We start from the raw sequence: 13,057 nt of genomic DNA, 5'->3' as shown, positions 1-13,057 counted from the left end.
CAATCAGAAGACCTCTAAGTGTTTTTCCGAGTAACTATTCGACTCGTTATCAAGGTTAGTGATGATAACATTAATTTGAATTTAATATGATACGCAAAACAGATCGGTGGTAAACACGTTCCTATTGTTTTTAAATTAGGTTAGAATTTGTAGTGGATTGAGACTAGGGTGTGCGTGACGCGGCTTTATCACATTCTTATGTCATTTTTCAAAAACACGTTTACGTGGTTTTGACTATAAATCGACGATATAACTACACAACGTCAATTTATAGAACAGAATATACAATAAGAATAAAAAATACAATAAAAAAAAACAAAAAAAGCATTAATTTTTTGACGGAAAATTCCACTTGATATTAACTCAGAATCATGATCGGAATCATCGCCCTCAGTATTCGTTACGATGTCACTAACATCCTGTATATTCTGTTCTATAAGGTGACGTTCTGTAGTTATAGTTAAGTAGTGTAGGTACTCTCTGGACCCGAGAATAGGCATTTATCTTTATGAGTTCGAGTGTAATTATTTCTCTTTAGTTCACGCAACGCAATACCCTTGGTCTAGCCACCAAGGTTAGACGTTTTTACTTCATCATAGCGATTCTACAACGATAGATACAAACAGTAATGCAACTGAGCGATTGCGATAAGTAATACGGTATTTGACTGGGTCAAAGATAAATTATAAAATGCTATTACAGAAATAGAAGCTAGTCTGAGATGATCACAAATCTCGTTTTACTTGTTGGTTTTTAATTAAGTAACAATGAGTACGATGAATGACCAATTTTATTGATGACGTCACATAGTTCTTAAAGAAAAAAAATCTTGTTTGTATTCATAATTTTGATTTTCATTTCTCCTATCTAAGTTAATATTGATTTTATGTTTATTTTTTGTTTATTTTTTTGATTATGATTTTAATTTTGATTGTGACGTTAATTTTAATCTTGATTTTTAATTTTAATTTCAAGTTTAAAATTTTTATGTATTTGTAGTTTTTACTTTTTAACAATTTTTGTACTTATTTATTGTTTATTATTATTTATTTATTTTTTCTATGGACGTTATGATGGTCTGAAAATAAATTATTTGAATTGAATTTGAATTGAATTGAATTGAATAGTATTTCCTTACGAATTCGATAGAAAATTTCGCAATTACGTTTCGTAAAAAATATCTGATTTGACTAAGTTGTAAAATGGCATTAGGCTCGCCCTGTTACATGGGAGTTAACGGAGTGAAACATTACTAGCAACGAGTGGTAATGTAGTGTATACTAAACTTCTGCCTATCCACTTTGGGATACAGGCGTCTTCTTCTATCGTGTGGGTTGTGAGGTGGATTACCAACCCCATCAACCCTGGTGTCAGGGTTACTATTGAACCGCCAACGGCTCCTGACTTGGCTCATGTAACGACTACTACTTGCGTCAGTAACTAGTAACCGGGACCAACGGCTTAACGTGCCTCCCGAAGCACGGATCATCTTACTTTCGGACAATCAGGTGATCAGCCTGTAATGTCCTAACCAAACTATGTATGTGATTTGTCCCCACCGGGATTTGAACCCGGGACCTCCGTATCGTGAGCCAAACGCTCAAACCACTGGACCACGGAGGCCGTTAGGGATACACGCGTCATGTTATAGAACTGCGTGTCTGGCTGTGTACTGAAATGCCTCGTTTAGATGACTACCTTAGAATGTTGCAAGACTATAGAAAATAATTGTACAGTGCAAGTATGTAAGTGATACTTACATCCAGCGTGCAATTTCCATTGTCGCCTCGTGTGTAATTGTTAGGTTACACGTAATACCATCCTGTCAAGACATTTCGTAATAAGAGTAAAAAGGTAATTATTGAGTCTTGTTTCATTATTCGCTCATTAAAGAGTACTTCGTTATATCATTGTTTGTCTATGGTAACATTAAATAGTACATTCTTTGGATAAATAAAATACTTTATTGAGCACAATGGACACAAAATATAGACGTAAATTTATTTTTTCTAATCACTTAATAATTTATACAATTTGTCGCTTAAAATTACGAATAATTAAAACATTTAAAATTATAACACAAACACTTCTTTTCTTTGGATTGTTTTTGTCTTATTGAATAGTTTGTAATTGTAAAGACTAATATAAGCTCACGGCTATATCCCAATTGGGGTATTCAGAGGTACGTCAATCATCTAAGTATCCAAGCGAGTATGTCATCATCACCAGCCCATTAACGTCCCCACTGCTGGGGCACGGGCCTTCCCTATGGATGGATAGGGAGATCGGGCCTTAAACCACCACGCGGGCCCAGTGCGGATTGGTGGTTATTAACGACTGCTAATGCTGCCGGGACCAACGGCTTAACGTGCCTTCCGAAGCACGGAGGAGCTCGAGATGAAAACTTTTTTTTTGTGGTCACCCATCCTATGACCGGCATTTGCGAAAGTTGCTTAACTTCAACAATCGCAGACCGAGCGCGTTTACCGCTGCGCCACCGAGCTCCTCTTCACGCGAGTATGTGTATCGAGTCAACTGTTAGTGAATACTGTACTTGAGATAAATTAATAACTCATTGTTGCACGTTACCGGGGTTCGAATCCGCGCTCCCCGTTTGTGAAGCAAGTCGGTGGTTGTGAAATGTTGAATGAGATCGTGCAATAGAAAAAAAAGGACAGGCCAGCAAGAGCACTTACTCTAAACTGGCGAGCATGCATGAAGACAGAACAGGATGGAGGAAGCAAAAGCGCTGCGTCACGATCGTAGTATGATGATTCCAGGGTCATTACAACCCCCCCCCTCACCCCCCGACGGGCAGTATACGCGAAGGTGGCGTGAACATTACACTCCAAAATTGATTAACCACTGGTCAATGCTCGCTAGTTCCCGATGACGTGATCGAGTGGGCAGCGGCCGAGGAAGCAGTAATGATACGGCGCGTGTCTGTGCGCGGGCGCAATCGCTCCTTCCTCTGTGCAGCCGAGTGTGGCCAGCTTGTTAGCCGAGTTTTGTACTTGCCCAATAAGCTCACGACTGTATTCTAACTGGGGTAGTCAGTCTACTGGTATTTATAAGGCGTTGTAAGCTTTAGAGTCTGAAAAAGTAAACCCGAGTAAAGACAAGTAAAAAAGTAAGTACTCGAGTGAGTATCTAAATCACGACTGACATAGTTCAACTGGGGTAGTCAGTGGTACGGTCACGAGCATTAATATGTATACACTTTGGTACCACGTCACATTAACTTTTTTGACAAATTGAACTGTAAGTCTCACTAAATGTCAAATATGTTAGTGCGACAGAGTCTTAAAGTGGGTACATTATATTGCTCATGACTGTACGTCCATCGCGACACAGCTCACCAAGTTTTCTGTTAGATCAACGTGGTCGTGAGTCGCATCGCTGTCTATAATGGTAGAGCCAACTGTGTTAGTGAAAACTAAAAATTTAAAAACCCCCGACCAGAAAAAGTACTCAATTATTATGACAAAAGGTTAAAAATGTTAAACCCAATAAAAACCAAAAAAATAATTTAGCCCACATATGCTTGCAAGCAAAATGAGCTTGCAACATTCCTATCACACTTAACAAACGACCTGATGACCTTGAAGACCTGAACCGATTTCCACCACACATAGTTAAGAACACTCTGGACTGATATACCTTTCAAACAAAAAAAACCGCATTAAAATCGGATCATCCGTTTGGGAGTTGCGATGCCACAGACAGACACACACACAGACACGGCAAACTTATAACACCCCGTCGCTTTTGCGTTGGGGGTTAAAAACTACACTTATGTTAACTCCTTAACTCTAGGGAAGGTAGACGTCCCTAACATGTTAACAATGGAGCAAAGTTCCTTAGGTGGCACGACTTGCATCAGGAGTTGAAATCTCGTTAATAACATGTCTATTTTAGTTTCTACTGCCATGAGTAAGCAGCTGATACAATGTCGTATATAGACGCAGATTTCCTTTATTATTACTACTTAGTACTGACATTACTGGCTGATCACCAGATTGTCCGAAGTTAGATGATCCATGCTTCGCAAAGCACGTTCAGCCGTTGATCCCGGTTACTACTTACTGTTGTAAGTAAGTAGTCGTTACATGAGCCATCTCAGGGGCCTTTGGCGGCTCAATAGTAACCTTGACACCAGGGTTGATGAGGCTGGTATTCCACCTCACAATCGACACGATAAGAAGAAGACTACTTAGAAGATCACCCTACTCACCATATTGTCTGAAAGTAAGATGATTCGTGCTTCGGATGGCACGTTAAGCCGTTGGTCCCGGTTACTACTTACTGATGTAAGCACGTAGTCGTTGCGCGAGTCATGTTAGGGGTCTTCGGTGGCTTAATAATAACCCTGACACCAGGGTTGATGAGGTTGGTAATTCACCTCATACGTAACCCACACGATAGGAGAAGAAGACAGAAAATGTGCAAATGGGGATGATGTATCGCCTTAATTGTATTTGTCGACAAACCATTGTTAAGTATTTTAAATGTGTGTATTTATTTCATAAATGATACTTAAATGTACATAAGACTTTGTACATTTAATTTTATTTCTTATGTACATTTAAGTATCATGTTATAAGCTTATAGCAGCTTATATAATAAAACATTAAATAAAAGCTTCATCAGGAATTAGACTGTTACATAAGCCAATTATAGGTGCACACAACATTTGCAGTGTAAGACAACGTAACTGTTCAGGTAGATAATTAAACACACTTATAGACATAGACATTTTGGGTTTACTTATGGATTTTTTAAAGAGTTTAGAATAGTCGATAGACGAATTTATCGTGTCATTTGTTTTAATTATTATTTTATTTAACTCTATCTGCACCATGACACAGTAACCGCGTCGCGTGCGGCGCGAATTATATCTACTGCTTCGACCAATAAACTCAGTGACTGCTATATACGCAAATAAACGTCGTATGGTTGAAGCCCTCGATATAATTCGCGTGCGATGCGCGCATGCTGTGCCGCGGTGGCTGGTTCAAAATCACGAGGAAAGAATGACTTCATCACTTAATATTGTTTTAAAGAGCAATAAAACTATAGCAAAGTAATAAAACGTATTTAACCTAAGCATTGTGTAATAAAAATACTATTATCAACAACAATCGGAACTTATCGATTATGATTTCAACATTTTCAACGTATTGTGTTATACATTGCTGTAACAACTGCAATACATTGTTGTAACATCCTCCTTGAGAATTAATGCTAATCTTGTGATAAGAACAGGTATTAGTTATCACGAAATTGTTGCCAAATCGATAAATAATTAAAAGAAATGAGTCATCTGGAACGGATCTCAAACAGGTCTGGGGTTATCTCAATCCCTTATTACATCACTAATTTAAGAGCCACGCTCTTGTTGGTGTAGCATACTCCATTCTTGTCTATCAAAGACCAATTCCTTCATTTCCTTATAAGACACGACGTTCGCCTTCTCTTTAATCTGTTCCATGTAAGCTCTTCTTGGTCTTCCCCTTCCACTCTTTCCTTGTAGCTTCCCTTCTATGATGTTTCCTCCCTTATTTAGGTACCTACATTTTTATAAGAGGTGACATATTGTAGACTTGCTTCCGTTTCTCTTCTTGGCCGGAATTCACTACTTGGCTTGATTAATTTCTTGGCCAGATCAATCCAATAAAAAATACATATTCTTTCTACTCTGCTGCTTTATACTCGGCGAGGGAAGGCCTGTGCTCAGCAGTGGGACGTATATAGGCTGTTTATGTTATGTTATTCTTTCTACTCTATATATACTTATTCTCTGTGTACTATATTCCACGCTGACAACGGTTTTTAATTTGTAGGGTTCCGAACCTCAAAAGGAAAAACGAAACCCTTATACGCAAACCCCTCGAGTTTGTTTTGATGAGCACTCTGGCCCTAAGTGGTTGTTGATGGTTGGCCTCAGGGTTTGATAAATGACCAGATAGCAATTTGTACGGAATCCTCGGTGCGCGAGTCAGACTCACACTTGACCGACTTTTTTCATATTTGATCTCTATAGAGATAGAGATCAACCTATACAGGGTGTCAGTGACATCGTAACGAAAACTTTGAGGGATAATTCAGTTAGACCATGATTCTGAGTTGATATCAAGAGGAATTTTCCGTCGCAAAAGTATAGATTTGAAACTTAGTTTTCACAACCTTCCAGCTCAAGTGTTCGGAACTAACTGACTGCCTAACTGACCGGTCTTCACCCTTCTCTACCTTTTCCACCACTCAAAATTGTTGCCAGTTCAAAACTAATAAAAACTACTATTTTTTGTTATGGGTAAACTAGAGTGTCCAATCAAATAAATTAAAAATAAACGAAATCATGACATTACGATGTCACTAACACCCTATATACCTAGTAGATGCATAGCCCCCGTATTTATATAAATTGTTTAACAAGAAAACCTCTCTCAGTAATTATACTTGAAACTCAAGTTTTATCCTTAAGTGTTTTTGTTCGTACCGGAACTTAATGTTAATGGCGACTGGCAAGACAAGTGTCAAGGCATGCGTATGAAGAGGAATCTTCTTATGTCTTCCTTGTTGGTCTCACCATATAGAGCTCGAAAAATTATACCTAGGTCGAGCGAAATTCAATGAGGGACATTCCAGGTTTCTTCCCCAATAATAATATAGATGGCGCTGTGCAGATTTGCCTTCGTTTAACCTTTTAATTTCATGGATTACAGACATATGCATGAAGCAATACTTGCCCATCCCGGACGAGCCCCATGAGAGGCATGAAGGAAACGATTATTATTTCTTTAACTTTGTTTATTTAAAAACATTTTATAGTCTTCTACGTTTTCTCTTATTTAAACAACCGTCCGCCATTTCCCTGTCATTCTGCAATTTTCCTCTCTCTCTCGCTCACTCCTCGCTCTCTCTTTCACACAAACTTGCGTTGTTTCATTCAGCCTACCATTCCTATGGGTAGAACCATAATTTTATATGTATCTGATCCAAATTGCAAGCAACATTTGCCTCTGCTTACCATAGTAGGAAGTAGGCGTTTATGTATGTATGTAATTTAACTATGAGGCAATAGGTATAATATATAATAGAGCCAAACGGCCAAATTTTTGAATGAACTTTCAGTTCTGTTGGTGTTACTTTTAGGTATAAAGTAACATTAAAATAAATAAAAATAATATTACAGGTAAGCAGCCCGTCTGTTGTAAAAGTTCATTGACAGAGGGCACACAGAGATTAAAAAAATAAACAATATTAACAAACTTGAATTTTACCTTGATTCAAGCGCTTTTTAATCTTTGAACTGGTGAAGCTGTAAAGAAGGTTTTTATTTAATTTCCTTATATGACTTAATCGTACGTTCTAATGTGTAAATAATTAGATTTATAAAGGATACAATGGTGCTAATTCCTGTAAATACCATCTAATTTTATTTTAAGTTATATCTGTCATTTTCTTATCCGCCGAAAAGGAAAGGGACGGGTAATTGACAAGCATAAAATTTATGGAACACACGTCAATTTTAAGCACAAATCTAAACCAACCGTCTAAAAATTTTACATCAGTCAATAACCCGACACATTCATTTACTCATTCTTCCTAAAATTAAGAGCTGTGTATCATCCGTCCCTTTCCTTTTCGACGGATATGAAAATGACGGATATAACTTAAAATAAAATTAGGCGGTGTTTGCAGGAATCGGGGCCAATATACTGGTATCAAATACGTTTATGGTTTTCTTCTATACTCAATTACAATTTGCTTTAATGTTTACTGTCTATTTATTTGTACACTAACATAGCGGCCTCCGTGGTCCAGTGGTTAAGCGTTGGGCTCACGATCCGGAGGCCCCAGGTTCGAATCCCGGTGGGGACATATCACAAAAATCACTTTGTGATCCCTAGTTTGGTTAGGACATTACAGGCTGATCACCTGATTGTCCGAAAGTAAGATTATCTGTGCTTCGGAAGGCACGTTAAGCCGTTGGTCCCCGGTTACTACTTACTGATGTAAGTACGTAGTCGTTACATGAGCCATGTCAGGGGATTTGGCGGCTCAGTAATAACCCTGACACCGGGGTTGATGAGGTTGGTATTCCACCTCACAACCCACACGATATGAAGATTTGTACTCTCTTGTGTAAGTTGTTTTTATTACGTGTTTTGATTGTAAGTTGTGTTTTGTTTTATATTTGTTACTGTAGTGACTGTATATAATTAACGTTACTTTCTTTCTTTCTTTCTTTCTTTCTTTCTTTCTTTCTTTCTTTCTTTCTTTCTTTCTTTCTTTCTTTCTTTCTATCTATCGCGTGGGTTGTGACGTATATACCAACCCCATCAACCCTGATGTCATCGACGAGCCGCCAGAGGCCCCTGACATGCCTCATGTACTGACTACGTACCGGAACCAACGTCTTAACGTGCCTTCCGAAGCTCAGATCATCTTACTTTCGGACTATCGAGTGATCAGCCTGCAATGTCCTAACCCTTTCTATGCCTTTGACTAAACTAGGTACTAGCTGTTTTTTTTCTTTTAATTTTCCATTAATTCAACCTAATATTGTAACTAACACGTCTTGGGTTAGATAGAAGGACGCGATGTTAAAACTTATTACCATCCAACCTTTTAAAAAAAGTGGAAATATTTAATCTTAAATCTCCATGCTTAAACAACGTCATAAAAACAGCCGGTTATGTTCATGCATTAGTTAAAAAAAAACTTGAGCGTAAGCGGTAACTTTGACGTCATCAGTTTTTATGATTGACATTCATAACCTCAAATCTTTCTCATTACAATTACATAAACATACATAAAACATAAACAGCCTATATACATTCTACTGTTGGGCACAGGCTTCCCCTCAGTCAGCCGGAGGGGGTATCATTGTACGGCTCTTGGCGTACTGTAAGTGGAGGTGTCTCCTGTCGTGCCGTGGTGGTGGCGATGGTGATAACTTAAACTCCATTTTGGTGAAAATCACTGTTTGTTTTATTGAGTTTTTAGAATGTTTCGTTTAGAAATATTACAAATATTTATGGTTGCATCGATTGTGAAAAAGTGAAAGAAAGCCGGTTGCGATGGTACGAGCATATCTTGAGATGCGAAGACGACCATTCCGTCAAGAAGGCCTTAAACATACCTGATCGACCGCGTGGAAGAGGCCGACCGCCTTCTACCTGGTGGTCAAATATGCAGAAAGAGATTCGATTGGAAAATCTGAGGACAGAGACAAGTCAGAACAGAGTTCTCTGGCGCAGACGTGTAAGGAGACCCGACACCAGCTTAACTGGGAAGAGGGGTGGACTAAGAAGAGAAATATTGCAAATATGCGTGTCTCGTCAAGCTCTGGTAGGGCAGTATTGCCATATAAAACTTATGTGTAACCACTTATTTTATTGGTAAGAATCTATTGCCAGTTAATATTTTAATGTTTCCAACACTCATCACGCTGCTCCACTGCGGGATGGTGGAGGTGTTTTTTTAATATACCTCTCAAGCACGGTATCATCTTAGTTTTTGGTCAATCAGGTATATTACGCGAACTAGCGACCCGCCCCGGCTTCGCTCGGGTGCCATGCTGACGAAAAAATGAAATCATTTTACGACATCACATTAAAAACCTCAAAAAAAAAACAGTATTTCTCCATTACTTAATGGATGTTATTATACATATAAACGTTCCTCTTGAATCACTCTATCTATTAAAAAAAAAACCGTATCAAAATCCGTTGCGTAGTTTTAAAGATTTAAGCGTACATAGGGATATAGGGACAGAAAAATCGACTTTTATACTATGTAGTGATTTGCAGGTATTTTTTTAGGTAGGTACACAGATGATTCACACATAACCTACAATCGTTTGAATATTATATACACAACGCGCCCAGTAGTAGCTTTCCATTACACAGCACAACTTGTCGTCTTGCGGAATAATAAACAGTTTCCTTTGTTCCGAGAATTACTCAACTGTTGCCATCTTGTCGTACTTGACTGACAATCCATTGTTTACTTGTTATATTTCTAGAATATTCTAGGATTTTTTTTATTAAAAAAATATTTAAATAACTAAAGCTAAATAGAATTTAGGAAGAAAATATTTCATCAAAATTCTTACCTACGGTCACGAGCATTAATATGTATACACTTTGGTACCATGTCACATTAACTTTTTTGACTAATTGAATTGTAAGTCTCACTAAATGTCAAATATGTTAGTGCGACAGAGTCCTAAAGTGGGTACATTATATTGCTCATGACTGTACATACATAAATATATCAAAAATAGACCAGTTACACTGACATCCTAAAAACAAATAGACTTGCATTCGCTAAGGAGTTTTTCTACAAAAGAGTCCGAACCGTGTGTAAAACTTGTAAATAAGTAAATATGCATACAATAAGTTATGTAGGTAGTATAAGTATAAGTTCGTTCCCTCAAATTAAGATGCTATGGCTGTTCAAATAAAGTGCAATATCGGTTATACAGTGTCGTTACACACCGACTGTCTTTTTGTTATACGAAATATATGACTAATTATTTATATTATATACAGACATTTTTTATATACAGTCATGAGCAATATCATGTACTCACTTTAGAACCCTGTCGCACTATCATATTTGACATTTAATGAGACTTACGGTTTAATTTGTCAAAAAAGTTAATTTGAATGTATGGTGTCAAAGTGTATACATATTAGTATTCGTGAACGTACATATATATATTATATATTATTATATTTTTCGAAAAGAACGTCTAGGGCCCTGTGCCGAGGTTTTTCTTGCAGCTTCTTTTCCCCGGCTATATACAGGTTGTGATTAGCTGCAGTAGTTTTAGGCGAATGAGACGTTCGTTATGTGAAAATTGACGATTCAAAGTGTAACTATGTTACCTACTGAATAAAGATATTTTTGAACTTGAATATATCTATTTTAATTCAATAGGTACGTATTAGATTTATTTAGTGATGGTCGGATGTCGTAGTAAGCGAACTCATAGGACAGATTGGCATACGATCACAGCTATACATAGTGGTCAAACACATAACCCTCCTTTTTGCTTCACCGTATTCGGATAACTAGTTTCGCGTTTGACCACAATCTCATCTGTTAGTAAGTGGCGATGTGGCTTAAAGTGGGACACTCCTATCCAACCTAGCCTTGAAGAATCCAAGATTAATGTTTTGGAAACACAGCCATTGGTGCTAATTCCTGTAAATACCATCTAATTTTATTTTAAGTTATATCTGTCATTTTCTTATCCGCCGAAAAGGAAAGGGACGGGTAATCGACAAGCATAAAATTTATGGAACACACGTCAATTTTAAGCACAAATCTAAACCAACCGTCTAAAAATTTTACGTCAGTCAATAACCCGACACATTAATTTACTCATTCTTCCTAAAATTAAGAGCTGTGAATCATCCGTCCCTTTCCTTTTCGACGGATATGAAAATGACGGATATAACATAAAATAAAATTAGGCGGTGTCTCCAGGAATCGGGGCCATTGGCAAGCGGTTCCAGTCCTTGGTACTTCGCATTTAAAAGTTAGATATAAAGTGTTTTGAAGGAAACATAAACGCCTGTAATCCATTTTGAGCAGGCAAAGTTCACTAAGTATAATAATAAGTGCGAAATTAGCTCTAACATACATAACATAAACAGCATAATACATCTTTGCCGGACACGAGCTTTGTCTCAATCAGTAGGAGGTATGAAGCATACTTACTCTACCAAGTACCTCTCTATAACAGCTTCGTGGTTGAGCGTTGGGCTCACGATCCGGAGGCCCCGAGTTCGAATCCCGATGGGGACATATCACAAAAATCACTTTGTGATCCCTAGTTTGGTTAGCACATTACAGGCTGATCACCTGATTGTCCGAAAGTAAGATGATCCGTGCTTCGGAAGGCACGTTAATCCGTTGGTCCCGGTTACTAGTTACTGATGTAAGTATGTAGTCGTTACATGAGCCAAGTCGGGGGCCTTTGATGGCTCAGTAATAACCCTGACACCAGGGTTGATGAGGTTGGTACTCCACCTCACAACCCACACGATAAGAAGAAGACCGCTCTATAAAGTTTATTTCTCTTTGTACTATATCTGTCCTTTTTGAGAATCTGTCCTTGTGAGAATTCGGGGAGTCCCTTTCCACTCAGTGAGTAGCATTAGGATGGAGCTACTTTAATTCCACCCTCCTCGAGAAATTGATTAATGCCTTTGAGATTTTGAATAAAATAATTCAAATACGTTCTCGAATATTCGAAATTTAAGCGTTCTGTCGCTTTAATTATCCAAAATAGGTGATTAATTAAATATCGTTCACAAATATAATAATGAAATGTTACTACGCTTCTATTAGACTATACATAGATTAAATAAACGTGGTTTTTCCTTGTATTCTTTCATTTGAGGTTATTTAAAACTGGTTTCGATCGCTTATCTAATTATACAAGTAAAAAAAATTAAACGCGGTTAAACTGACGATGGCCCCGATTCCTGCAGACACCGCCTAATTTTATTTTAAGTTATATCCGTCATTTTCATATCCGTCGAAAAGGAAAGGGACGGATGATTCACAGCTCTTAATTTTAGGAAGAATGAGTAAATGAATGTGTCGGGTTATTGACTGATGTAAAATTTTTAGACGGTTGGTTTAGATTTGTGCTTAAAATTGACGTGTGTTCCATAAATTTTATGCTTGTCAATTACCCGTCCCTTTCCTTTTCGGCGGATAAGAAAATGACAGATATAACTTAAAATAAAATTAGATGGTATTTACAGGAATTAGCACCGATATCTTCAAACTTAGAGATAAAGGTACCTACCAAGAATTTTAGTATAAACAGTCTCTTTGTTACAGCATGTCGTAAAAGTCGATTTGGAGATTAGATATGTGCTCCAACATGACGGAGGTCCCGGGTTCGAATCCCGGTGGGGACATATCACAAAAATCATGTTGTGATCCCTAGTTTGGTTAGGACATTAAGATGATCCGTGCTTCGGAAGGTACGTTAAGCCGTTGGTCCCGGTTACTACTTACTGAT

The 13,057-nt window shown here is 37.8% G+C and overlaps 2 protein-coding genes across 5 annotated transcripts in view; both read left to right on the top strand.

The window, feature by feature from the left end:
* The window catches only part of LOC126368190 (equilibrative nucleoside transporter 3), a 418,002-nt gene that overhangs the window by 40,133 nt on the left and 364,812 nt on the right, over positions 1 to 13,057 (top strand). Inside the window, exon 8 of one of the 3 annotated variants that reach the window (XR_007566552.1) lies at positions 12,760 to 12,780. The exons of the other annotated variants lie outside the window; for them this stretch is intronic. The gene's annotated coding sequence lies outside the window, so the exon portion shown is untranslated. Of the gene's footprint in view, positions 1 to 12,759; positions 12,781 to 13,057 lie in introns of those variants that run through there. 3 annotated transcript variants of the gene reach the window in all.
* Positions 1 to 13,057, top strand: part of LOC126368171 (ATP-binding cassette sub-family G member 1) — a 53,646-nt gene that overhangs the window by 8,733 nt on the left and 31,856 nt on the right. The gene's annotated exons all lie outside the window — the stretch shown is intronic.

The sequence above is a fragment of the Pectinophora gossypiella genome, chromosome 7, assembly GCF_024362695.1.
Source record: "Pectinophora gossypiella chromosome 7, ilPecGoss1.1, whole genome shotgun sequence".
Taxonomy (NCBI): domain Eukaryota; kingdom Metazoa; phylum Arthropoda; class Insecta; order Lepidoptera; family Gelechiidae; genus Pectinophora; species Pectinophora gossypiella.
This window is presented reverse-complemented; position numbering and strand designations above follow the sequence as displayed.